The sequence below is a fragment of the Macrotis lagotis genome, chromosome 6 (genome assembly GCF_037893015.1).
Source record: "Macrotis lagotis isolate mMagLag1 chromosome 6, bilby.v1.9.chrom.fasta, whole genome shotgun sequence".
Classification (NCBI taxonomy): Eukaryota; Metazoa; Chordata; class Mammalia; order Peramelemorphia; family Peramelidae; genus Macrotis; species Macrotis lagotis.
This window is the reverse complement of record NC_133663.1, coordinates 179908472-179936175: the sequence shown is the minus strand read 5'-3', so window position 1 is coordinate 179936175 and position 27704 is coordinate 179908472.

Genomic DNA, 27704 nt, shown 5'->3' with positions numbered 1-27704 from the left:
GATGCCAATCAATTTGGGAATGGCTGGATAAGTTATATTATATGATAATAAGGAAATACTTTGCAATATTAGAACTTATTGGGGGGGGGGGGGCTCAGCTAGTTGGTGCAGTGGATAGAGCACTGACCCTGGAACCAGGAGGATCTGAATTCAAATCGGATCTCAGATAATAATTACCTGACTGTGTGACCTTGGGCAAGTTACTTCACCTCATTCCCTTGCAGAGAGAGAGAGAGAGAGAGAGAGAGAGAGAGAGAGAAATGATAAGCATAATGTTTTCAGAAAAACTTGGAAAGTCTCACATGAGCCGATGCAAAATGAAATGATAGCATTGTATAAATAACAGCAATATTATGTGATAATCAACTGTGAATGGTTTAGTTATTCTTAACAATTTCAAAGAATTTATTCTATCCACCTCCAGAGAAAGGACTGATGGTATTTGAATGCATATCAAAACATTCTTTTTCTTTCAATTTATTTTTCTTGGTTGTTCTTTTGCCTGTATTTTCTTTCACAACTTGACTATTATGGAAATAAGTTTACAGGACTGCACATGCTTATCTTATAATAAATGACTTACCTTCCCAATGAGGAGGAGAGGTGGGAAAAGAGAATTTAGAACTCAAAATTTTAATAAAATGTTAAAAACTTTTCTTACATATAATTGGGGAAATAAAATATTAAATATATATATAATATATATACACACATATTTTTTTAAAAAAACAATTTATCTTAATACAATCAAATATGAATCCCCTCCTAGCTGTAACATTAAGCTCCTTTTTTCATTTTGTCTTCTACATTTCATCTCTATTTTTCCCATGGAACATAATGAAATCTATAATGTAAGAGCTTCTATTTTTTTGCCATTGACAGAGAACAGAATTTGTATGGATATTTTGACTCACACTTTCTATTTTTCATCCTTGTCCTTCTACTTTTAACTTAAATGGCCATGAGGTACGTCTCTTATCAAGGTTCTATTGAATTGTTTTCTCTTCCACCATTTCTTGTAGTGCTATCAAGTAGTACCAGTTAAAATTTTCTATGACCCTACTCAGTAAGATATCACAAATTAATTTATATCCCAAATCTAAATATTCTATGTTGCCCTTGGCTGTCATTTCTCTCTATTTGCCAGGAAGATTGAGTGTTTACTAACAAAGGTGGCATCTGGGCTTTCTTGATTTTCTTCTTATGGTGAATGATTTGTATTATATCAATTTTTTTTTTAATCTAACAGTTTGGGGTTGGACATGTTTAGGTTATCAAAACTCTTCCTAAACTGGCTCTCACTTTATGGAGGCAGACCCACTTTTTTTAAAAACTCCTTCTACTACCTTTCCTCAAGAATATAATTTCTACTTGGTCAAAGCCTCTACTCAGTCACTTATGTAGGAGCAGGTCGAGTTAGAGTACAAGAAAAGTAGAAAACCTTCCTCCAGCATTCTGCTACTTACCAAACCATTTTATTTCTAAAATTACTCTTCCCATGACTGAATTACAAGGTCTCAGTTTATTTCTTTATTATACAATTTGAGGAGTTTTTCAAAATATTAAGATTCTGTCTTGAGTAGAACCTGATGAAATAGGTCCATTTGAACTTCAAATCATTAAGACAGAGTATATAATCCTCTAACTCTTTTACTTCCATATAAATATCTAAATACCACAGATTCTCTCTCCCCTTTTCTGTCTTCTCCTTATCAGACAATGAAGCACCCAAATTAGGAATAGTTATTACTGATCAAATTATAGCTAACTGTTATTCAAACAAGTAAAAATAATTTTTATAATATGTATAGAGGAAAACTTTGGATTTAACTTCTGTCCCTTTTAATCAGAAAAACAGCATAAGGAAGGTAGGAGCTTCATATCTGCATAAGTTCTGTCAGGGAAGTTTAGCATGTCATCCTCAGGTTGTTATATTTGGCTGAAAAGGGTCAAGTTGGTGTATTGATGGTGGAATTTTGTCACCTTCAAACAACAATTACACTGACCCTTTTCTCCTGCTCAGTCTTATCATATTTACTATGTCTATCCATTCTCCATTCTGCCTAACTCATCTTTTTGTCTCCCTGTTCACATCTCCCTCATGAGATTTCTGCCTTTTGATCCTCCTCCCTCTCTTCCTACAGAAGAAAGGAAGAACAACTTCTTTTTGTAGTAATGACCTGGGTGTTTATAGAGCTTTTTGCAGAGAAGCAGTGAAGTGTTTTTGCTTGAGAACACTGACCTTCAATACAACATCTTGATTAAATAAGTGATGGTAAAGATGATTGGGTATTATTTCTTAATCTTCATTCTAGGGGCAACTAGGTGGTGCAGTGGATAAAGCACCGGCCCTGGAGTCAGGAGGACCTGAGTTCAAATCCAGCCTCAGACACTTAATAATTACCTAGCTGTGTGGCCTTGGGCAAGCCACTTAACCCCATTTGCCTTGCAAAAAAAACCTAAAAAAATCATCTTCATTCTTTCATCTTATTTGATATTGGTTTTTATCTATGCTATAATACGGTAGTAATCTGATTGTATATAGATGGGTGATGTGGAATTCATTCTCCTATAAGTAACACAACTTTTCCTGACAAGTAAGAAACCATACATAATGTTTCCTTGTGTGTATAGATATGTAGCTATAGCTATCAGTGCTTATCATCAAGTCCAGCACCTAGTGACTCTCTTCATGACTACAATAATGATATTTTGGATTATTAGGAAAATATTATTAATAATATAATGTTTCATGTCTTTAATCTATTGATTGGTCTACTGATGCCGATAGTTAATTTTATTTATTATTAAAAACATAATTTGATTTTGCCACCAAATATGTGATATCAAAATATTTTTGAATAAAGGCCATGAAGTATATTTGAAGAGCTGTACAATATAAAATTTTGTTAGTGGTTTTGGACTGTTTCAGGAAAAAAGTGTTCTTTTTTGTTACTAATTTCAATATCCTTTGTCCCCCCCCAGTCCCAAATACTTTCTTAAGATTTTTTAAGGGCTGGTACTATCCAATTTCACTAGTGAAGATACCATCTAAAGTGGATTTGATACTGTCTCTCAAATAAATTGGAAAGACTAATATAGTGCTACCTTTTCAGATATAGAAGTCTAGGGTAACACAAAGCATATTGATGTGCTGGACAGACAGGCAGGTTCTGCCTGTCACTGCCTTAACTCAGGGTTGTGGAATAATTGCTTCTACATCCCTAAGGCTTGGTTTCTCACTTTAGAAAACAAAGTAGGCAATAAATCATGCTTGACCCCTCTCAGTGATATAATGAGAAAACATGAGTGGAATTAGTCTGATTTCATTCCCCTTTCATATACTTCCATTGATGGTAGGAAAAAAAAAAGCTTCACAAATGATGAGACATGTGACTTATATGAGACTCACTGTCAGTCAGTGAGTTGGTCAATAAACACAAGTCCCTACTATGTTCAAGTCACTGTACTAAGCTCTGAAGAAAATAAAGGCAAATGAAAAAAATTAATGGAATCCAGGACTAAGGATTTTTGGTGATTTAAAAAGTTTTGTTATTGAACCCTGAATTATATATATATATATATGTAGGCTACTATCTTGAAAATTGTAGCTCTGATTTGAAAATACTATTTCATTAAAAGGTTATTTAAACACAAACTATTATATTCAAATGAAGGACTTTTAGACATTTAATGAACAAATTATAGTGAAAGATGCCAAGAATTGGTGAAGGAGTGTAGAAAGTGAGAGAAGAGGCTTGCCAAAAATAAAATTAAATCACTTCACAATTGAATCTAAGGTTGTTAATAGTAATAGTAATTAATTTCTCTCTTTTGCAAATGTTAGCCAAAAGAAACAATAGTGATATGTCACCTAATCTAATGTTTTTATATCAACAAGAAATGTTATAGCAAGGGTAATACAAACTTGTATAGAATTTTATTGCATGCATACTTGTATAGAATTTTACAGTTGACAAGAACCTAAAATGCCATAAGATCAGTGCTTTATAATGCTTTTTTCCAAAAAGTCCTTTCCTATAACAACAAAAATATGTTGTTTATCCTCAGGATTATTTGATGTACTACTCATAATTTTCTTTATGATTATTTATTGTTTAAGGTACCATTAAATAATTTTTAGCAAACTCTTTGAATCACCATCATGAACCCAAGATCTAAGTGAGAACTACTGAAGTAGACCAATCACTTTCCTTCAACAATCTTGAGAAATATTCCCCACTCTCTACTTGATCAATTCTAGTTGTAGGGGAACTGCATTATAATGTAATTTATTCTTTTTCCAGGTTACTTCCTTGTATTTTTGTTAAACCCACTTTCTTATAATTTTCACTTATTATTCCTTGCTTTGTCCTAAGAAGAAATAGCGCCAAAAAATGAATTTGATCTTCCTCCTATAGCAATTTTTTTCTTTTTGAAAATTTTTTTTGAATTTTATTTTTCCAATTATATGCAAAGATAGTTTTCAACATTTCTCCCTTTATACATTTTTCTACCACCCTCCCTTCCTTCCTTCCTCCTCATGTCAACAAACAATTTGATATAGGTTGTAATGTGCAATCATGTTTAACATTTTCATATTTGCCATATTGTGAAAAAGAAATTAGAACTAAGGGGGAAAGCAGGAGAAAGAAAGAAAAACATGAAAGAACTTTTAAAATGAATATAGTACGCTTTATTCTGTATTCACAATCTACAATTTGACTTCTGGATGGACTTTTGGACTTTTCCATAACAGGTCTCTCAGGATTGTCCTTGATCACTGAACTGCTAAGAGGAGCTGCATCCATCATAATTATTCATCTTACAGTGTTGCTATGGATATGTATAATAGTCTCCTTATTTTGCTTCACTTTACTCAACATCAATTCATGCTAGTCTTTCCAGGTTTTTCTAAAATTCAGCCTCCCATAATTTCTTACAATACAATAGTACTCCATAATATTCATATACCATAAACTGTGCAGTCAATCTCCAGTTAATAGGCATCCCCTCAATTTCCAATTCTTTAGCAACTTTTCTAATATATTTTTTTAGGTTTTTGCAAGGCAAATGGGGTTAAGTGGCTTACCCAAGGCCACACAGCTAGGTATTTATTAAGTGTCTGGGACCGGATTTGAACCCAGGTACTCCTGACTCCAGGGCCAGTGCTTTATCCACTACGCCACCTAGCCACCCAACTTTTCTAATATATTAAGACATCTATCACATTCTTCTCAATATCTCTCCTTCTGGTCAAACAAATCAAGTTCTTTCAAATGCTCCTCATATGACATGTTTTTCAGTCCCCTTTCATTCTATTTTCCTTCCTTTGGATAGGTTCCAAGTTGGCACTTTCTTTGCTAGAAGAAATTCTCAACCTGAATGGAATATTTCATATGGTTCAATACAAAGTGCGAAATAAAAATGAGACTATTGCTTTGCTCTGGATACTGGATTTCAATTGTCCTAGATAATATCACATCAGTTAATGTGACAGTCAGATCTAAAAAGGTTGAGCTTAAAGTCAACTAAAATTTTGAAGTATTTTTCGCATGAACTTCAGTTAAGTTCTATCTCTCTCTTTTCCTATAAGTTGTATAACAAATATTTTGAACCTAAGGGCAGCACTTTACATTTATCCGTGTAAGTTTATACTGGAACCAGTTATTGTTTCAACCTATCAAGATCTTTTTGAACACTATTGTCCTCCCTATTAGATGTCCTCCTCAATTTCATGTCATCCACAAATTTCATAACTTAATTCATAGATAGAACTTTGTAAGCTAAGAAGAAAGTCATATAATTCTAGAGTCTAGATATTTTCCTTCAGTTTAACATTAACAAATATTTATGTTCAATCATTTAACCAACCACTTCCAAATATACCTTTTTTTCAGTATTGTCTAGAAGAGGAAATTTATCACAAGCACTGACCCATGGTAGGCTCTTAATTATCTATAGATATCCTTGATCCACCATGAAAATGATATAATTAAAAAAGGAGATGAGTTATGCTTGGCATGATGTTTTCCCTAAGGAATATATACTGACTTTCAGGGGTCTCCAGTTTTTTAAAGTAATCAGAAACTATCTACAGATCATGAATCCATTTAAAAATTCTTCTCTTTGACGTGGAGGTTCAAAGTACTTCCACTAAATTAGAAAATCTTTGGTGATAACAGGCTTACTTTTTGAAATGAAATTGCTGGCTAAGAATAATGTCACCAAATAATTTAGAATTGTTTGTGATTTATTTTAATTAAAAAATCATATTGTCTAATAACTAAGTTTTTTTTTGCAATCTAGAATAGGGATAAAATGCGGGGCATTTTGGAGAAGTAAAACCTAGTTAGCTACCACTATTCTTTTCATTGATAGCTACAGCATGGAGCAGCTAGGTGGCACAGTGGATAGAACATGAGGCTAGTAATCATAAAAACTCATTTTCCATGACTTCAGAGGTACTAGCTGCATGACTCTGAGCAAGTCACTTAAGTTTGCCTCAGTTCCTTATTTATAAAATGAGTTGGAGAAGGAAATGGAAAACCACTACAGTATAATTCACAAATTGGCTCACCAAGTAAAACACAACTGAAATGACTAAACATAAATATCCAGAGCATGATACAAAAACGTTGAGAGAGGGTGGAACTAGGAGGTCATCCATGATCTACCAATTGCTTTTTTATAATCTTTTGAGTTTTACATCTTTTGATGCTATTGACCACTTAAACATTCCCCCCCTTCCATTTCAGAGACATCATAGGTTCTCTCTCTCTCTCTCTGCTTTCTTATCTAATTCATTTTTTTTAGATTTTTGCAAGGCAGTGGGGATAAGTGGCTTGCCCAAGGCCACACAGCTAGGTAATTATTAAGTGTCTGAGTCCATATTTGAACTCAGATACTCCTGACTCCAGGGCCAGTGCTCTATCCACTGCACTACCTAGCTGCCCCTATCTAATTCATTTTTAATCTCTTTCTGGACTTTACCAACTCCTAAATGTGACTGTTCTTTCCCTTTCTTTCCCCTCCCCTCCCCTTTGTTTCCCCTCCATTCCCCACTTCTCTCTTTTTCCCTCCCCTCTCTTCTTCCCCCCCCAAATAGTTCTAAATTGCTTCCTAACCTCTCAGATTATGCTTCTTTTTTACCCACATCTTATTTTCTATTCAGATCAATGCATTTATCTACCCTACTAGCTATTGAAATAGTTGTAATATAATGATAAGAACACAGTCTCTATTTTGAGGATCAGGATTTGAAGTCTAGCATTTACATTAACTGAGTAGGTAGCTTTGGCAAAATTATAACAAAGCATCAGTTTTCTCAGTTACAAAATTAGGATGAAAATGAGCTGGATCACCTACTACACAGCAGTATTGGAAATATCAGATAGAATAATGTAAGTAAAAATGTTATGAAGCATACAATTACAAACCAAATATAATCTCTTCTATAATTACTCACCTGTATTCTAGCATTTAATTCTTGTTATTGCCTATCAAATAATATACTCTATCCTTTGGGTATTGAAGCAGACTAAATATCTGAAAAATGCATATTAATTCTTATTTTTGTAAAAAATTGTTACTTTGAAATACAAATATTTTTAAAAGGGAGATGACTTTCTATAGAATTATTTTATATAAGATCTATAGAAATCAAAAGTTTCTCAATGTGTTTTTTTGCAGCCATTTAATTTGAGGTTTGCATCCAGATGTTTTAAATTCATGTATACACAGCATATATATGAAATGTAATGATGCCACAGTGACGGAGAATCATGTTCTCAATTCCACAATTATGGCTCCCCATCCTTACAAAGTAATAATGAAAACAATCAGCAGTTTCCATTCTAAATATGTCAGACAAAGTGCAGTAGAGAAACAGAGCCTATAATGATGGAGGCTTTGAACTCTAGTGTTGAGATAACATATGTTTGTCAATGTTACACTCATCGTTATGTCTATTTAGCATTAACATCAAATTGCTTCAAACATACATTTAAAAAAAACCCTTTGTAGCCTATGTGAACAAATCATACTAATGTTGACTAAATTCATTTTAAAATTCATGTAGGTTCCAAAATGAAGGAAAACAAAACATCGCAAACACCTTCATCCAATTATTGGTTAAATCCTATGTCTCTTGATATTGTATCATACTAAGAATATCATTTGCTGGTGCCTCAGGATGCAGCCTTATTTGCAAGCATACTCATAAATAACCAGAGAGTACAATGGTGCAATATTACTGTTTTTATTATTTATATGTTCTTGAGATGAAAGCCAACAACAACACCAATTTTGAATGTAAACTTATTTATAGAACCTTATGTAGAAGGATGATGGAAGATCATGAATGATACCATCTTATAGAACAGACATGCAAAGAAGAGTAAAAACCAGTTTAGTGATAGATTGGTGAGAGACCTCACTAAGAAAAGTCATCTGTAGGACATTAAAGGATAAAAATAGAAGGGTAACAGCAAATGGAAGAAAACTGAAAACAATCTGCAAATATTTCTTTTACACATCAACAAGGATGAGAGGGCACTTGAACACTTGAATGTGTTTTAGAATATGAAGAAATGACAGTGCAAAAAAGAGAGAGAAAAATAGCAATTTATACCAAGTAAAGATAGAGGAAAAAATAGTGCTGGAGATGATCAATTTACAACTATATAAAAAAAATAGGAAGTTCTGAAGACATGAATTACTAGGAATCTAGGATATAAAATTCAAAATCAAACCCAGTAGTTTACAAAGTAAGATGAGTAACAACTCAATTACCTTTTTTGGGTTCTATTTATTTATTTATATTATTATGTTATTTATTTATTTATATGTTATATATTCATTATATTTTATTTATATATATTTATATTTATTTATATATTATACAAATATTTATATTATATTATTTATATTATTATTCTTTTATTTATTTATTTTGAATTTTACAATTTTCTCCCTAATCTCACTTCCCTTCCCCCCCCACTCCCCACAGAAGGCAGTCTGTTAATCTTTACATTATTTCCATGGTATAACATTGATCCAGGTTGAAAGTGATGAGAGAGAACTCATATCCTTAAGGGAAAAAAATAATGCATAAAAGATAGCAAAATTACATAATGAGATAATGACTTTTTTAAAAAAATTAAAGGTAATAGTCTTTGGTCTTTGTTCAAACTCTACAATTCTTTTTCTGGATACAGATGTATTCTCCATTGCAGCTGCCCCAAAATTGGGCATTGATGGAATAAGTAAGTTCATTAAGATTGATCATCACCCCCATGTTGCTGTTAGCATGTACAATGTTTTTCTGGTTCTGCTCATCTTGCTCAGCATCAGTACATGCAAATCCTTCCAGATATCCTTGAATTCCCATCCTTCCTGTTTTCTAATAGAAAAATAGTGTTCCATACATGCATACATATACCACAATTTGTTCAGCTATTCCCCAATTGATGGACATTCACTCAATTTCCAATTCTTTGCCACCATAACCAGGGCTGTTATGAATATTTTTGTACAAGTGATGTTTTTACCCTTTTGCATGATCTCCTCAGGGTACAGACCCAGTAGTGGTATTGCTGGATGAAAGTGTATGTACCTTTTTGTTGCCCTTTGGGCATACTTCCAAATTGCTCTCCAGAAAGGTTGGATGAATTAATGCAATCAAAATTATCATTTGTTTTTAATGATGTTCTCCATCTTTTCCTCAGTTATAAACTGTTTCCCTTTCCATAGATCTAGCAGGTAAGCTATTCCTTGATCTCCTAGTTGATGATGGGCATCCTTGTTTTACCCCTGATGTTACTGGGGATACTCTAGCTTATTCCCATTGCATATAATGCTTGTTGATAGTTTCAGATAGATACTGCTTATTTTTCTAAGGAACAATCCATTTATTTCTACACTCTCTAGTGTTTTTCCTAGGAATGGGTGCTGTATTTTGTCAAAGGCTTTTTCAGCATTTATTGATATAAACCTATGATTTCTGATAGGTTTGTTATTGATATAATTGATTATACTAACAGTTTTCCTAATATTGAACCAACCTTGCATTCCTGGGATAAAACCTACTTTGTCATAGTGTATTATCCTAGTGATAACTTGTTATAATCATGTTGCTAAGATTTTATTTAAGATTTTTGCGGAGTGGCTAGGTGGTGTAGTGGATAAAGCACCGGCCTTGGAGTCAGGAGTACCTGGGTTCAAATTCAGTCTCAGACACTTAATAATTACCTAGCTGTGTGGCCTTCAGCAAGCCACTTAACCCCATTTGCCTTGCAAAAAAAAAAAACTAAAAAAAACCCCTAAAGATTTTTGCATCTATATTCATCAGGGAGATAGGTCTATAATTTTCATTCTCTGTTTTAACTCTACCTGGATTAAGTATCAGCATCATATTGGTGTCATAAAAAGAGTAAGGCAGAGTTCTGTCTTCACCTATTTTTCCAAAGAGTTTATATAGAATTGGAACTAATTGCTCCTTAAATGTTTCATAGAATTCATTTGTGAATCCATCTGGCCCTGGAGATTTTTTCTTAGGGAGTTCAATAAGGGCTTGTTGAATTTCTTTTTTTTTTTTTTGAGATAAGGTTATTTAGGTATTTAATTTCTTCTTTGTTTAACCTGGGCAACTTATATTTTTGTAAATATTCATCCATTTCACTTAGATAATCAAATTTATTGGCATAGAGTTGGGCAAAATAATTCCAAATTATTACTTTAATTTCCTCTTCATTGGTTGTGAGTTCACCTTTTTCATTTATGATACTAGTAATTTGATTTTCTTCCTTCTTTTTTAAAATCAAATTAACCAGAGGTCTTTCAATTTTATTGTTTTTTCATAAAATCAACTCTTGATTTTATTTATTAATCAATAGTTTTCTTGCTTTTGATTTTAATTTCTCATTTAATTTTTAGAATTTCTAATTTGATATTTAATTGGAGGTTTTTAATTTGGTTAAATTTATCTAAATCTGAGAGTAGGAGGTTGAGGTCCCCTACTAGTAACGTTTTGTTGTCTATGTCTTCCTTTAACTATTTCATTTCAACCTCTCTTCTAAAAATTTGAATGCTATACCGTTCGGTGCATACATATTTAGTATTGAAATTACTCTATTCTCTATGGTACCTTTTAGGAGGATATGGTTTCCTTCCTTATCTCTCTTAACTAGATCTATTTTTGTAGCTGCTTTGTCTGAGATAAGGATTTCTACCCCTGCTTTTTTCACTTCAGCTGAAGCAAAATATATTTTGCTCCAACCTTTTACCTTTACTCTGCTTGTATCTCTCTGCTTCAAATGAGTTTCTTGTTAGCAGCATATTGTAAAAATTTGTTTTTTAATCCAGTCTACTATTTGCTTATGTTTTAAGGGAGAGTTCATCCCATTCACATTCAAAGTTATAATTACTAACCATGCTATCTTCCCTCTGTTTCTATTTTTCCCCTTTTTTCACTTTATCCATATTCCCCAGTATTTTGTTTCTGAATACCCTCACCTTTAGTGTGTTTGCCCCCCTATATCCAACCCCCTTCCCCTTTCCCATTCCCTTTGCCCCTTCTTCCTTCCCTTCCTTTTGTTAGTTACCCTTTTCCTTCCCCCTCTTTTTCCCTCTTAATACTTGAAAGGTAAGATAAGTTTCTTAACTTAACTGAGTATATGTATGTATGTTAACTTTAAGCCAAATCTGATGAGAGTAAGATTCAGGAGGTTCTTACCTCCTCCCTTCTTTCTCTCTATTGCAATAGATCCTTTGTACCTCTTTAATGTAATTTTTGTTAAGATTATATATGAGGGAAGATCAGGAGACCTTAGCACAGTACCTGTCTTCTCTATGCCATCTTGGCTGAACAACTCAATTTCTTGAGATTTTTTTTATCCTTCAAATCTGAATGTTGTGTATTTCTAGAGTCACTCAGGAAATTACAGAAACAAGGTTTACATGATTAGGGGATGCATAGGTTCTAGAGTCTCCCTATATAATAAACTAGCTTTTCTAGATTTTTACCTTCTTTAATCTTGTTTTTCTGTGCCTTCTTATTGCCATCATCCTTGAGAAGTGGTCTTAGTGCATGATCTTACAAATTTCATCACTGCTTCTCATCTGTATCTCAATTACCCAATTTTATTAATATTTTATGAAAATAATTTGATCATTAATATTAGACAAGAAAAATCAGACACACACACACACACACACACACACACACACACACACACACACACTCACCAAGCATGTATAACACTGACAATGAAGAAAATCCTGAACAGTATCTAAGCTGAAGAGGAATTCCTCCCTAATGATGCTGTAATCTGGATCAGAATTATTAAACATGATGCTGATAACACTCCTGAGTGATTCAAGAATAAGATTAAAATGTATTTGGGAAAATATTTAACAATATAAATAAAAATATAATAGGATATAGATAATGTTAATATGTGTTTTTCTAATATAATATGCAACTTTTAGGGATTCTCATGTAATATGATTTAGTGTTTCATACTTGTATGAATTTGCCACAGGGATGTACCACTTCTGTTTGTGAGTGGTATTATATTGACTTTATTAAAATTCATTGCTAAGTCTTCTAAAAGATATTAATGATGAAGAACTATGAAAGACTTAGCTATTCCCAACAATACCATGATCCAAGAAAATTCCAATGGACTAATGAGAAAGTATACTATATACCTCCAGAGAAAGAAATGCTATTGTTTGAATGCAGGCTGAAGCATGCTATTGTTTTGCTTTCTTTCATTCTTTTTTAATTAATTTTCTCATTAAAATGACTAATATGAAACTATTTTACATAATTACACATGTATAAACTATATTTTTTATAATCTCAGGGATGGGGAGAAAAGAAAGGTGGGGTGGAATTTGGAATCAAAAGGTTAAAAATGATTAAAAATTAGTTTAACATGTAATTGAGGGGAGATAGACTATATTTTTTAAAAAGAAAAAAAAACAGGAAAAAATTTCATACATTCAAAAGAATTAGGCCTAATTATTCACATAGGAAAAGGTGAATGGTTGAAATATGTCTATTATCCAAATTAAGATGTGCAATTCCAAAATAGTGCAGTTCCAAAAAAGATGGAAACTGGATCTTGTCATTTGTGTATATAGGCAAATATATTGTGGATTCTGTGGGTTAAGACGAAAGCCATCTCTGGCTATTTGGAAATGATCTGCAGAGCGGAGCAGCCCCAGGAAGCCAATTAACCAAGATAATTGTGCCTAGTGAAGAATCAGCTTGAGGAAACACAAGAAGAGAAAGTAGTGGGGTTTTTCAGCACCAGAGGTATGAGTTGAATGGACTATATGCATTTTCTAAATGTGTGCCTCTCTGCTAGTGCACTCTATGTATGTACTCATTCTCACTTATGCCATGGATAATTGTGGGAGAGTATGCCCCAAGTTTATGGAAAGAATATCTTATAGTTACTGTTCTTGCAATGATATCTCCATAAAGCCTTTGTTTTATACTAATTGTGTCCATTGGAGGTTTATTAAGTCATAGATATATTGAATGTGGAGTCATCATCCTCACTGTGCCACAGAAGTGCAACAGGCCTGCCTACATAGGGAATGAAGTCAATGTCTATTGTCCAAATTATGATGTCTAATTTGATGGACAAACTATACAGATCTTCAATCTATTTGTATCTTATACAGACACTGAAAATGACCATCATTCTGGCCAAGAACCAAATAAAAGAAGGAAAGACTACTACTGTATTGCCTCTGGGAAACTATAGGATTCAATTTATGATGCCAAGGATAAATTTTCAATTTAATTTAATTTCAATTTCAAATATTAATTAATTCAAATTTAATTAATTTCAATTTTTATTTCAATTATAATTTAATTCATATCATATTAAGTACTAAAACCATTTGTTTTGCTATTTATAATTTGACTACAGAAAGAGAAAGACATAATGCTGATGTCCTGAGATCAATCAGTCAATATACATTTGTTAAGTGTCTCATATGCTAGGCACTATACTGAACACTATGTGTACAAGAAAAGCAAAAGGATAATCGCTACTTCAGAGTATATTGTCTTACCTTCTGTGGAAGTTTTTAATGGATCTTTCTGATGTACCTCTTAGGGTGATCAAATTGCATGATTCATTGTACAAAATCTTTGATTATCCTATGTCTTGAATTGGGTGTGAAGGAAGTAGAATTATCTGGGTAATTCAAACCATTCTTAATCTGTCAACATGACTTAACTGCTCATAAAAGATGTCTTCTATGAGAAAATCATGTTTCAGTTTCAGAAAGTAGTCATCAAACTATCTTGACAACATTACATGAATCACATCTAAGAACTACTCATAGAAAAACATTAACCTAGAAGCTTTACTTCATAGTGTTCACTAGGTTCGAAATGTGAATTTATTTTTAAAGGAAGGATATACATAACAAAATTCCTTGGAAGACCATGCCAGTGGCCTCTGTTTTTCTTTGGTAAGTATTCAAAAAGGCTTCGTTAAAAATCCATATTGAGAATACATTCTTTTCTTGTTTGTTTTATTTTCCTCAATATATCTTGGAATGTATGCATTTCCATTGTAAACTTCTAAAAATATCAGTATTTAGAGCAATTATTTGCACCCTCAAGTTGCCTTCTCTTACTATTTCTGACATTAGTTCTGCTTTGTATATATCTAAGTTGAGTTTAAGGAATTTGTGAACAGAAACTTTATGCAACCTGTCATGATTATTCCTCTTCACTGTTGAAAAGGGGATCAGATTTTTTAAAAAATGGTTCACACTGCTAGAGATGCCCTGAAGCAGGTTGTTGAAGGAAAATAGCTGGACAAGGCCCGACAAGTTTCTTATGACATTCTATGCTCCTCAAGAGAAGTCATTACTGCTCTTATACTAATATGGAAGTTTTTCAAGACTTTTCTCAGTGTTTCCAATAAGATTTATAAGATGACTCAGAAAACAAGAATGGATTCTGGATAAGATTCTCTTTTTTGCAATGACTCTTCACCTATTCCTGTCACCAGAGATAACATGGAATTGGACCAATATATATTGCTTCCACAATAATTGAGGCTACAAGTTTCGTGTTGTATAAAGTTCAGAATATACTAACTTGTGGAGACTTGTCATGTCAATTATTCATGAAAGCATTCTCCCCATAATTATTTGAAAACAGCCGGGCTACTAGTTTAAAGAGATTGTAGCTAAGAATGATGCTTACGTATTTTTTTGAGTTTCTGAAATTGTGCTTTGTAGTGATTTCTAGGATAGGGTTTTACCCTGAGTGTTGTTGGATTTTTGTTTTTGCTGTATCAATAAAGGATGGTCCATGTGAATCTTGTTTGCCATTTATCTGCTTATTGATACCTGGCTCATCTCCAATATTATAAACTTTGTGCACTTGAGGAATGACATGATAGCTTGGTTGGTTGAATATTGACTGCTGTTATGCAAACTTGAATAGAAAAACCTTTACTTGTACTAACTAAAAATTATGTTTGCTTTATATTTAATGAATACAAAAAGGTATGCCTTCACATAAGTTGGCCTCTCTTTGCAACTACTATTCTGTTGAGTATTAGCAAATTGGTGTTAACTTTTACATTGTATTCCAAACTTACCCATGAAAAGTAACAAATATCTTACCATGTGGAAGAATATTTTTCATGTGTTCTTATCCTAAAAGGGCTCTTTTCCTAATTATCTATATGATCATTAGATATTTTACATTAACTATCTTTATATTTTTCTCTCTCCCTTCAGTGACCCAACTGCCGTGAGTTCTTCCATGGCTCATTTTGATTTTCATTCATTTCATCTATTAATTGTTTCTTTATTTTTCTTATGGGTAGAAGAATGTGTGTGTTGTGTGTAATAGGGAAGGGAACTGGAGAAAGTAGTCATAAAATAGGTAGCAATTAATTGTCATAAATATAGATTAAATTAGGTCAAGTTGAACTATTTTCTTAGCTGTTATGTTTGTTATTTTAAGATCTGACCTTTCTGATGTGACTTTTAGAGATTAAAATTTTGATAGTGAGTGAGAAAAATGTTATGTGGGAAAACCTGATGAAATTATAAAGGTGATACTATTCTGTATCCCTTTATTGACTCTTTTTCTTGGGGAACACTTTATCTTCTCTTTTCTTTTGGTAAACAAGAGGCAAAAAGTTGAAAGGTTGCTGTCTTAAAAAGTTTTCCTCAGTCCTTACTTCCCCCCCTCCCCATCCCATAACCCTTTGGTTTTTCCATCAACATTTCTTTTCTTTCTCCTCATACTTCTCCTTAGTGCAGAGCAGTTCAGTACATTCATATGATTTGCTACATAGTTAACTTTTCATTTTATGTGAGTGGTATAGGAATTATATGAGATTGACTTTATCTCAAAAATTACTTTTTCACATTGTTCAGACAGTTCAGGTTTATCAATGGAAAACATTTTCTCCCACATATTGTTTTCTTTATTCCCATTTATTCTGGGTATTTTTCAGGTCAAAGGTCTACTATGTTGTATTCAACAAGCATTTAAAACATGCTTATTATGTGCCAGTTGCTGGTTCTATCATTTTAGGATTTTCATGATGTTTGCTTCTCAGTTTCTCTTTGAATTCTGTCACTTGAAGTTAAGATATCAAAAGATTTCCTTCAAATAACTTCTTTAAAGTAACTATTCAAAATGAACATTTACAATTGTATCTCTCCAAATATTATAAATCCAAGCTATTGGTAAACTCCTTGAGTGCAGCTGTTACATTATTTGTCATGTTAACTCAACATAAGTAAAGAGAGTGTGCTTTTATGCTTTTAAATACGACCATAATCATTTTCTTGCTATGTGACCCTCAGATCATCATCTGTAAAAATGAGCTAGGGAAGGAAATGGTAAACCCCTTCAGTAGCTTTGTAAAAAAAAACAAAACCCCAAAGGTCACGAAGAATTAAACATGACTGAAAAATGACTAGACAATAATAATAAAATTTGTATCTCCAGTGCCTAGGACAGTGCCTAGCATGCACATGTACACACGTGTGCACGCACACACACACACACGCACACACACATAATAGGTAGTCAGTAAATACTTCTAGATTGGTCAATTAATCTTCATATTCTTTTTTTAATCTTCATATTCTTAACTTCTAGGTAAGTACCCTACACATGGTAGGTACTTAGTAAATATTTATTTCACTTGCTTTTAACTAAAATACTTGAATTACTTAATGTGACAGTTTCTACATTTCTTAAAACTTCAAAGATCCTACTGCCATGAGTTCTCACCTGGCTTATTTTTATTTCCACTAACTTCTCTTTACAACTTTTTTTCTTTATTTTCCTGAGTGGAACAAGGTGGTGGTAGGGGGAACAGGAGGAAGTGGTTAGAAAAATGCGTAAACAACTAATTGACATTAAAATTGATTGAATTTGATCTATAAGTGACAATAGAGCAGCAACCTTGGAGTCAGGGGGACCTGAGTTCAAATTTGACCTCAGACACTTAATGATTACCTAGCGGTGTGACCTTGCTTTGCAAAAAAAAAAAAAGAAAAAGAAAAAGAAAAAAAAGAAATTCATCTATTTTCTGAGTTTATATATTATTTTAAAATCTGTCCTTTGAAGTTTTGCAAAAAAAAAGGGTTATTAAAAACATTCTTTTAACACACAAAGAAATAAATCTCATTATTTAGATGAAAGGTAAAAATGAAATGGAAATGTCCTTGCCTATTACTTATTTTTGATGCTATTTTATTCTGGGTATGCCTTTGGTAAATTTGTTGGCATAAATAATTTTAAAAAGCAATTTGGAGGGGCAGCTAGGTGGCGCAGTGGATAGAGCACCAGCCCTGGAGTCAAGAAGACCGGAGTTCAAATCTAGCCTCAGACATTTAATAATTACCTAGCTGTGTGGCCTTGGACAAGCCGCTTAACCCCATTTTCCTTCCAAAATCCTCAAAAACATGCAATTTGGGGGCTACTAGGTGGAGTACTGGATAGAGTACCAGCCCTGGAGTCAGAAGTACTTGAAGTACCTGAGTTCAAATCCAGCTTCAGACACTTAATAATTACCTAGCTGTGTGACCTTGGGCAAATCACTTAACCCCATTGCCTTGCAAAAAAAAATAATAAATAAAAAATAAATTAAATAAGCAATTTGGTTGAGAAATATATTCATCAACCAAATTTTCTAAAATGTACATGCTAAATACAGTGTAATATCACCTGACATTATCCTTATCAATGTCATTTTTCAACAGTCATTAATATTATAGCTGAATTTCACTATAATAATAGCCATTATATATATATATATATATATATATATATATAATATAGTGCTTTAAGATGTGTAATATGCTTCATATAGGTTGTTAACTTGAAATTATGTACCCTGTTAGATACTAGTATTATCTTCATTTTATAGATGAGAAAACTGAGATGCAGAGATTTGTCCAGGGTCTCATAATTGTTAAGGCTCAAACTCACATCTCCCTGATTTCATGTCCAGCCCTCAATGTACTGAACAACCCAGATACTCCAAAGTTATCTATTTACTATAAAACTACTTAGTCAATTGACCATTTATGAAACTGGTCCTGTGAAATTAAATGTCCTCCAGAACATGGTTTCATTTAACAACAGGTTTTCCTGTAACCAATTATTGATTTTGGGTAGGAGATACCTGGAAATTATTGTCTATATTCCATTTTCTTTGTACAGATAATTGGAAACTGGAGTCATTCATAATGTCATAATAGGTTTCAGATACTTTAGAAAGGTATCTTTGGTATCATCTAATAATATTTAATTCACACTGGTGCTTTTTTCTGTAAACAGAAAATATGAAAAAAGGAAACTCAAGCTTAAGTTGAGAGTTTGAACAGTAACTGACCACATTCAGTTCATGTAGAGCATACCTTCAAACATGGGAATGTTTAAACTACTGTTACTGAACATATAACTATATGAGAGACCTCAGTTCTCTATTATTCATAAGAGCTCTCATTCTGGATCTCCAGAGTTTATGTATTGTCTTGAACTAATTAACTATGATAATATCATACACTGAAAAAATTCTCAGAAAAACCATTGCTCTATCTAAATGCATTAGATCATTATGATTAGAGTTTTTATGTAAGGGCAAGAAATAGAAAGTACCAAATATAGCTTTTGCTTAATTTTCCTTGCAATTATCTGCTTCAGTCTGCCATATATAAGTGTATTGTGACTATCCACTCTCATCTTTGTAACTACTCATTATGTACAGTGTTCCATTCAGTCCTTTGTCACTGCTGACTTTTCTTTTGCAATGGTTTCTTAATTAGTCCTGCACAAGTCTCTCTTCACTTTTATTCATCTTTCAATCAATTGCCCATTTTCTTAAAAGGGAAGGGGAGGAGACTATGCATTTATTTAGCATCTACTATGTCCTAGGTACCGTGCTAAAAAATTTTGCCAATACTATCTCATTTGATTTTCACAATAGCCCTTTGGGGTAAGTGCTATATTTACCCATTCTTCAGTTAAGGAAACTGGAACAGAGGTTAAGTGATTTGCCCAAGATCATTGAGTTAGTGAGTTTATCAGGCAGAATTTGAACTAAAGCCTTACTGCCTCTCCATTATGCCATACTGCAGCTCCCTTTCACATCTAAGATTTTTTTAAAAAGCTCCTTTGTTTAGTTTTTAAGTCATGCAATCTGGTCCATTCACTTTCCCACCTACATTTTTTGATGCCACTAAATTTTCCTCTATCTTCCTCATACTTCCTCATGCCTTTGCACTGATTATCTCCCATGCCTGGAACATGTTTCTGTCCCTCTCCCTCTTCATAAAATTCTACACTTTTTCAGCTCAGGTCAAGCACTATCTTCTCCATGAATTTAACCTTTCTAGATCCTTCAATAACTAGTGCCCTCTTTCTCTAACTTGAATTTAATCACCTTGTATATAGTCTCTATATATTTATATATTCAGGTTTTGTCTATCCAATCGAGTGCAAGATCTCTCTGAGCAGGTATTGTTTCATTCTTTTTTGTCTCTGTATCTCCAACTCCTTGTACAATGCATGGCTACATTGTAGTTGCTTAATAAATGTTTATTGATTTGATCAACATTTCATGCTATAGCCAGTAGAATAAAAATTCTTTGAGAAGAGAGCTTCATTTTTGACTATGCATCTCAAGTATCTAGCAAAGCACATGGTAAGCGGTCTTATCAAAGGGAACTGATTCTGATACATCTGGAACCTATTGACCATGCTGTTTTGCCATTTCACATTTAGTAGTCTTCTTAAGAAGCACAGATGAAATTGTTCGAAGAGTCATTTGTGATATCTTAAAGACAAAGTACAAGTTATAAAGAAGTTTCAGCATTCTGCTGATCTTTACTTTGATTTTGCATCATATTGTGCATAGACTTCAAAAAGTATTGATTTGCTACAGATAAATCATAAAGTAAAAATGTTTTTATTCCAAAAATAAATAAATGTCTCTTATTTAGAATTGTGACTTAGATTACTAAAGACATAATGTTATTAAATGATATTTAGGTTACTTGACTAGATAAAAAAGCTAAATTTATCCATAATATAGAAATATTATATGTGCAAAACTTTGAAAAAATAACTTTCACATTAAAATAGAAACTAAAAATACACTTCCCTTTTGAATTCATCAGAAATGCTTCTTGGGGTAGTATCTTTGATTTGCCTTTAGACTCCATCAGTTCTTTCTTTGGAAATGGATAGCATTTTTCATCATAAGTTTTTTAAAATTGTCTTTGATTATTTTATTTCTGAGAGTTGCAAAATCATTCACAGTTTGCTATCTCATGATACTGGAAGTCATTAGTTTCCATTTGCCCAATTCAAATTTTTAAGTAATTATTTTCTTCAGTGAGCTTTTGTACCCCTTTTTCTATTAGACAATTCTATTTTAAAGATTTTTTTTTAGTATTATTATTTTTATATAATAATTGTCCTGCACCACTCTCATTTCTTTTTCCAATTTTTTTTCTAGGGGAGGCTAGGTGGTGCAGTGGATAGAGCACCGGCCCTGGAGTCCGGAGTACCTGAGTTCAAATCCAGACTCAGACACTTAATAATTACCTAGCTGTGTGACTTTGGGCAAGTCACTTAACCCCATTGCCTGGCAAAAACTAAAAAAAAAAAAGTCCAATTTTTTTCTACCTTTCTTATATCTTTAACTGTTCAGGAATTTATGTTGGTCTTGGACTTTTGAGACCTTGGTTGTAGCTGTTCTCACACTGTTGTTTTCTTCTGAATTTATGTTTTAGTCTTTCCTGCCACTGTAGTGATATTTTTGTGGTCCAGTTTTGTTGTTGTTATTATTGTTCTTTGCTCATTTTCCAGCCTATTCCTTGACTCTGGACTTCATGTTAAAGATGGACTCTGCTCATCCTGAAATGGAGAGGTACTATTCCAATCATCAGTTTTGTGTCTGTGTGTCTGTGTGTGTGTGTGTGTGTGTATGTGTGTGTGTGTGTGCCTGCGTGCTACTGTTTTCAGAGCTGCTTCTGAGGATCTGCAAGTTTTTGGTGTTCCAAAGTGGAGTGATCTGGGGAACCATGAAGTCACTGGTCAGTACTCTTGTTTTTAACCAGGAAGAGCCCCTACTCCTCTGCAGCCACAAGCACTAGCACTGGTCTTCTTGAATCTGGAAGCGTGACTAGGTCCTTTGCTTTGGTAACTTCAAGTGCTATTTTTTTTCTGCCTTGAAACTAAGACCAGGGTCCCTTTTTTCTTGCCACTGACCACAGGAGCTCTTCTTTATCTTGGAATATGACCCAGAACTGCTTATAGACAATTGAGTTGTCAATCGGGGTCAGCTTTAACCAGTACCAGAAAAGGGTTTCTGAAATGTCTTTCTGACTAGTTGTCCAATTCATTTACTATCTCTGTGCTAAGATCTCTCTCTATAGCTAGTGCTGCTGCTGCAACTGCCATTGCTGCCACTGTTGAGGTAACTTGTAAGATCTACTGCAAGTGTTGTTGCGTTCCGAATGGGCCCCCACCCTGGTGTCATAAAACTCTTCCAGATTTTCTTAGGCTCAAAAAATGAATTTCTCACTCTGAACTTTTGTTGATTGTGCCACTCCAAAACTTGATTTGAAGCATTATTATAAAATTGTCTTGAAATAAATGTTGGAAGAATTTAACTGGATTACTGACTTTTTTTCTGCCATCTATGCTCTACCCTGCTATCCCCAGCATGGTCATCCATTCTGATTTCTGCATCTTGAACATAACTACATGAAAAATTGATAGAGTAAATGTAAATATCTAATGTGAGTCTGCTTCACACCATTAGTAATGGGTGATTCATCAGACATGACTGAATCATCATAACCAGTTACAACTTCATGAAATAACCACAAATTCTGTGGGTGCTTTTCTAGGCAGCAAAGCATCTTTTGGTCTGACTAATGCTATCAAAATCTTTTGAAAGTTAATGAGTTCAGTGTACAAATATTGACTCAGTCCCCTTACTTATCTTGTATGTGATGTACTCAAAAGATCCTCAAGGCCATATCTTTCATCTATTTATTATTATTTTTAAGTATGGTCTCATTCATATGATGACTCATGCTCTTTTACTTTTCCAGAATCTATCCATTTCTTTTTGCAAGCACTCCTTGAAATGAATGCTATTATTTTCTTTTGTATAAAAATTATTATTGATTTTTTGCATCATCTTCATTTCTAAACATATCCTTCTCTACTCCCCTACTCAGGAAATCATCTCTTATAATGGAGAATAAAAAAAGAAAGGCAAAAGAACAAGCATTTAAGTGCCTACCATGTCTCAGACACTTGCTAAATATTTTTACATATATTATCTTATTTGATCTTCAGGAAATTCCTTTGAAATTAGTACTATTATTATCCCCATACACAACTGAGAAAGATTTGAGGGAACTAGACTCCAACGCTAATAATACTCTATCCACTGTACCTTGGATGGCTTGGAAGAAGAAGTTCCACAACCATAATGCCAAGTGCTACAAAGAAGAGAGATGTATATATTTTTTTTTATTTCTGGAACTAAAGCTTTGTCTTGATCACTACAGAGCATGATACAGCTGTTCTTTTTCGTAGCATTGTCATAGCCATCGAGTATATTGTTTCCAGGTACTGTCTATTTAAATTTCTATCAGTTCATATGTCTTTCCATGCTTCTTTGAATTCCTTATTTGCATCATTTCATATGACATAATAATACTTTATTACATTCATATATCACAACCTGTTTAAACATTTGTTAGTTCTACCAAAAAAAGTGCTATTATAAATATTTTTTGTGAATTTAGAATCTTTATCCTTCTTTTCTTCCTTCTATCCTTTCTTTTTTTGTTTTTTATTTCCTTGGGGAATTTTGGATTAAAGTCCATGGACATTTCATTCATTTTTATACAGTATAAGCCAGAGAGTTCCATGATGTTTGGACAATTCACAGATACCAAGAGACTATTCATGTATCCGTCTTTCCATAGTTGCTCCAACATTGACTACTCCCATATTTTGTCATATTTGTCAATTGGTCTAAGACAAAATCTGAGTTGTCTTGATTTTTATTTCTCTTAATATTAATAATTTGGAGCAATCTTTCACATGGTTGTTAATAGTTTGTTATTCTTTTGAGGACAGTTTGTTCAAAGAAAGGCATTTATTTTCAAGGGTGCTGCTAGACACATGAAGAACAAGCAGTTCTAACTGACCCCATTTAACAAATAAACCTATGAATTTGGACTCAATAACATTCCAATCAAGCAATTAAATTTAAGTGAATTCTAGATTCATTTTCTTCTTTTGCTTTTTTTTGGTGTAGTTTCTTTATGAGGCAAAGCAATAAAAAAATTCAACAATTGTAAAATATATATTTAATCAGGGAACAAATTTAGTTCACTTAGACATGCCCATTTGAAATTTTGTTGTGATATGCTAGGACACATTAAGAGTGATACAGTATAGAATAAAGGAGGTAAAAGTCCTACTCTCCTACTTAGTCCATACACATAAGTAGAGTACTCCATTCTGGATGTCATATTTTAGAAACTACTTTAATCAAATGGAGATCTTACAAGAAAGACTGCCCCTGGATTATAAAAGATATTATCACCATCATCATCACTAATGTTTATATAGCATTTTAAAGTTTCCACTGTGCTATAACTCATTTGATTCTCACAATAATCCTGAGAGAAAGGCTATTATTATCCTCATTTTACAGATGAGAAAACTTAAACACAGAGAGATTAGATGACTTGCTCAGGGTAACACAACCTCAAATTATCTGAGACAAGCTTAGAATTATGGTCTTTCTGCCTAGTTCTCACTCTACCATGCCACCTTCCTGCCTCACTAGAGCATACCACAATAATTGGTTGAAGGAACTTGGGAGGTTTTGCCTAGAAAAAATATTTGAGGGTTTCATGACATTGGGGTTAGGGGTGAAAACAACATGATAATTGTTTTCAAGTATTGAAAGAGCCCTTAGTGAAAGAAGGAATTAGATGTAAGAAAAAACAGAACTAGGGACAATGAGTGGACATTACACAGAATGAGATTCTGGCTCAGTATAAATATATCTGTCAAGAATTGACTGAGTTGACTCAGGAGGTAAGAGGTTCTCCTTTATTAGGGGTCTTTAAGCAAAAGTCATACAATCCAAACTGTAGAAGTTGAGTTGGAAGGAATAGCTACCATCTTATTCAATTTAAACATAGAAGAAATCTCTACTATAATATAGGTGACAGATAGTCCTCCAGTATCAACTAAAAGATGAGAAACCCATCACCTCTCAAGACAATCTGTTATTCCATATATCAGAATGATTGTAAAGGAACCATATTAGGTCAGTATGTGCATTATCCCTTCCAACTCTCAACTTCCATGATACTTTGATCTGTTTTCTTCAGTGCTGAATACAGAACTCACATAATAGTAGCTTATTAAAATATTTATACCATTGTCTATAAAACATTAGAAGGTTACTTTCATAAATATGGAGTGAGTCAGTCTTGGTACTTTTCCTTTTAATTTTTTTAAGACTTGATTTCCCTTATCTTGTTCAGGCTGAAAATTGACACACTACTCCTGGGGCTGCTCTGCTTCTGACCTATGCAGGTTCACACCTACTCAGGTAATCTATTTCCCTCCCCAACTCTAGCGGGCCCATCATATTAATACCAAATTTAGTGTCAATATGGTATTGATCTAGCCCATTGCTGGTGAGCTCTAGAGATCTACCAGCTAGAGAAAGCTAGGTAGTAGTAGTAGTAGTAGTGAGTAGAGCCCAGGAAGTCAAGAAAAACCTAATTTAAAGCCTGTCTCATATTCATATTATCTATATGATATTGGGAAAATCAGTTCACCTTATTTGAAAATGAGAATAATAACAACAGGGTTATTGTGAGGATTAATTGGGATATTGATGAATACCTTCATAAATCTTATAGCTCTTTTAAATGCTATCATCATCATCATCAGTCTTAGCCTCTCTGAAAGCAGGTTTTACAGTCTTAGAACTATTAATGTCACATTGCTTCAAGATTGTTCAATGGGAGCATTAAGGATTAGCTACCATCGGAAGTAACAGTGGCCTGTAAATTATAGAAACAATGAATATTTCCAGAATTGGAATGATAGAGAGGCACAGCAGTCAGAGAAAAAAGATGACTTCCTCCAAATTGCTTTATCCATAGTAGATTCTCTTTTTTTTATAGTTTTTTTTTTGCAAGGTAATGGGGTTAAGTGGCTTGCCCAAGGCCACACAACTAGGTAATTATTAAGTGTCTGAGGCTGGATTTGAACTCAGGTACTCCTGACTCCAGGGCCAGTGCTCTATGCACTGTGCCACTTAGCTGCCCGTCATAGTAGACTCTTAATAAATAATGCTGAATTAAATTGGATTTGGAAATAGCTTGATACAATGGAAAGAAGATTGAATGTGGAAGCCTGCTTTCTAAATATTACCCTACAACTGAGTCCCTGTGCAACTCTGGACAAGTAATTTAGCCTCTGAGCCTCAGTTTCTTCATCTATAAAATGAAGGGATTGAACTAGGTATTTTCTTAGGTCCCTTCCAATTTTAGACTTGGGGATGGCTCTCTATTCATACTTCCTTGCCAAACTACCTTCACCTCCTTCAGAAGGTCCCTTTTAGGTTCACTGAACCTATATATTCTAGAAGCAGTCATCCCTAAAACACTCATAATAGTTTCCCATCTCATGACTTATACCCAGGAAAATAAGGAACAGTGCTAACAAAATAGTGACACATTTCCAAGTGCCTTCATATTTAAATTATAAGAGGTAAATTCAAGATTAAAAAATAAAAGGAAAACATTTTTTGAAAAGTTACAGGATGGAGGCAGCTAGGTGGCAGCAGTGGATAGAGCACCTACCCTGGAGTCAGAAGGACCTGAGTTCAAATCCAGACTCAGATAATTACCTAGCTGTGTGATCTTGGGCAAGTCACTTAACCCCATTGCCTTGCCCCCCCCAAAAAATACAGGATGCACTTGATTTTCTCCAAAATGAAATTAATATGTGTATGATTAGACTAAATTTCTTGATTTGAAAAGAATTCACATCCTCCAAGAGAGACACGCTGAAAATATCTTGCCTCCATATTGCCTGGTACTTTGTCTCCAGGTCTGTCTCTCAAGTCCTACTCCTAGAAAAACAGGAAATAAACGTGCTACATGTTCAATAGCTGTCTCCTTGACTAAATCTGGCACAGATAATCTTTAGCGTCAGTCTAAGTGCCCTAACCTTTTAAAGCCTGGCCGGATGGCTTGTGCGTGGCAGCTTGGCGTAAGAGAGCAGCATTTCATTGATTACACTTGGCAGCATTACATTTCCATGAAACTACAGGCAGTTCTTAGCACAGTAGGAATGAATGTCTTGTTACAAACTGGGCAGCTGGAAGGTAGAGCATTATGGAGGTTTTAATTACATTCTTTTATAACATTATCAATTAACAAAAATAGAGGCAGTAATCGTATGGTGATTATGTTGTATCCCCCCCCCCCAGGGGGAGGAATTCTAACAATTAATTGCAAATGCTGTAAATGAAAAATCTGCAGATGTATTTAGTTATTAAGTTAGTGGGACCCAGCCTAACTAGTACCTTCATTAATGCACTTTCCCATGAATTCTCTCATTCTCTCTCTCTCTCTCTCTCTCTCTCTCTCTCTCTCTCTCTCTCACACACACACACACACACACACACACACACAAACACAGACAAAAAGTTAAATTTTCACTCTTTGAATGTTTATCCATGATATTAAATGTTGTGGTTTTGGGGAGTCATGAATAAATAGCTCTGAAAACAAATGTAAACTGCATAGTTGACATCTAAAGGGTTGAGATGAGATTTCTTCATATGCCTAACACCTACCTCCCTTTTCCCTCTGAGAAGGATATGATGTGTTTATTCTTTTTTTTTAGGTTTTTGCAAGGCAAATGGGGTTAAGTGGCTTGCCCAAGGCCACACAGCTAGGTAATTATTAAATGTCTGAGACCAGATTTGAACCCAGGTAGTCCTGATTCCAAGGCCAGTACTTTAACCACTATATCACCTAGCTGCCCCTGATGTGTTTATTCTTGCTAGAGGATGTCATCCATGCTTTGATATTATATTTCCTCCAGAGATAGC